The sequence below is a fragment of the Microtus ochrogaster genome, unplaced genomic scaffold, assembly GCF_000317375.1.
Source record: "Microtus ochrogaster isolate Prairie Vole_2 unplaced genomic scaffold, MicOch1.0 UNK31, whole genome shotgun sequence".
Lineage (NCBI taxonomy): Eukaryota > Metazoa > Chordata > Mammalia > Rodentia > Cricetidae > Microtus > Microtus ochrogaster.
Genome location: NW_004949129.1, coordinates 4,238,329 through 4,239,673, shown reverse-complemented (window position 1 = coordinate 4,239,673; position 1,345 = coordinate 4,238,329). Strand labels below are relative to the sequence as shown.

Sequence of the window (1,345 nt, the reverse complement as noted above, 5' to 3'; positions counted from 1 at the left end):
AGCTAGTTCCAGAACAGGCTCCAAAGCCACAGAGAAACCCTGTCTCGAAAAACCAAAAAAAACAAAAACAAAAACAAAAACAAATACATCTTGGTTGTTTCCTGCGTGTTGACTTGTGGTCTTCAGGTTTCCTAGGACAGAAGTGGCAGTTGCACAGACCTTCACTTGCACGGTCCCTTAACATCAGCTCCTTGGCTGGCAGGCCTGCTCCTTCCTTTCTGGCCTTAACTGGCCCTCACTGCAGTCCAGTGAGATGACTTTTTTTTTTTTTTTGCCAGGCAGTGGTGATGCACACCTTTAATCCCAGCCCTCAGGAGGCAGAGGCAAGTGAATGTCTGAGTTCTAGGCAAGCCTGGTCTACAAAGCGAGTTCCAGGACAGCCAGAGCTGTTTCACAGAGAAACCCTGTGTCATTTAAAAAACCAGCACTGAAACCCAAAACTTTTAGCTGGGCCTGGTGACTCACATTTTTAATCCCAGTATTTATGAGGCAGAGGCAGGTGAATCTCTGGGTTTGAGGCTAGCCTGATCTACAGAATGAGATCTAGGATGGCCAGCACTACATAGAAAAACCCTGTCTTGAAAAACAGAGAAACAAATTTTTAATTACATTTATTTACTGGGGGGGGGGGTGCCATGATGGGGGGATGCCATGGTGCCACAGTGTGCCTGTGAGGACAGAGGACAGTCTATAGGAATCAGCTCTCTCCTTCCACCATGTGGATGCTGAGACCAAACTCTGGCTGTGAGCCTTGGCAGCTGCCTCTCTCTATGGCTGGGTGACCAGGCACCGCAGGCCACCAGAGACAGAGAGGTTTCCGGGCCCTGGGACTTTGTGTTTAAATTGGGGGCAGTACAGATTGCCTGGGACAGGTAGTGACTCTAGGTATGGAAACGCCTCGGGGCTGCTCTTGTCTGTAGGCAGTCCTAAAGCAGGATTTTGTTTTCAGTGATCCCAGAATCTCCTCAGAGGACGGAAGTGTGACCAAGGTGTCAGTGTCCTTCAAAGGCCCCCACGTTTCTTTCTTTCTTCTTTTCTCAACAGGGTTTCTCTGTGTAACCCTAGCTGTTCTGGAACTTGCTCTGACCAGGCTGGCCTTGAACTCAGAGATCCACCTGCCTCTGCCTCCCGAGTGCTGGGATTAAAGGCCGCGCCACCGCCACCACCACCCAACCTTCCGACGTTTCCAAAGGTCACCAAAGGCTGAGAAACTTACTGCTGCCAAAGCAGAAGCAAAACAGTAATGTGAGGAGTGTGTGTGTGTGTTTGTTCTTGTAGCTCTCCATCCAATACCCAACCCTCTTTCCAGCACACAGATGCTTTCTTTTTCTTTTTTTTTTTTTTT

The 1,345-nt window shown here is 49.0% G+C and overlaps 1 protein-coding gene across 1 annotated transcript in view; it reads left to right on the top strand.

Moving 5' to 3' along the window:
- The window catches only part of Ttll6 (tubulin tyrosine ligase like 6), a 32,328-nt gene that overhangs the window by 10,622 nt on the left and 20,361 nt on the right, over nt 1-1,345 (top strand). The window lies entirely within an intron of this gene.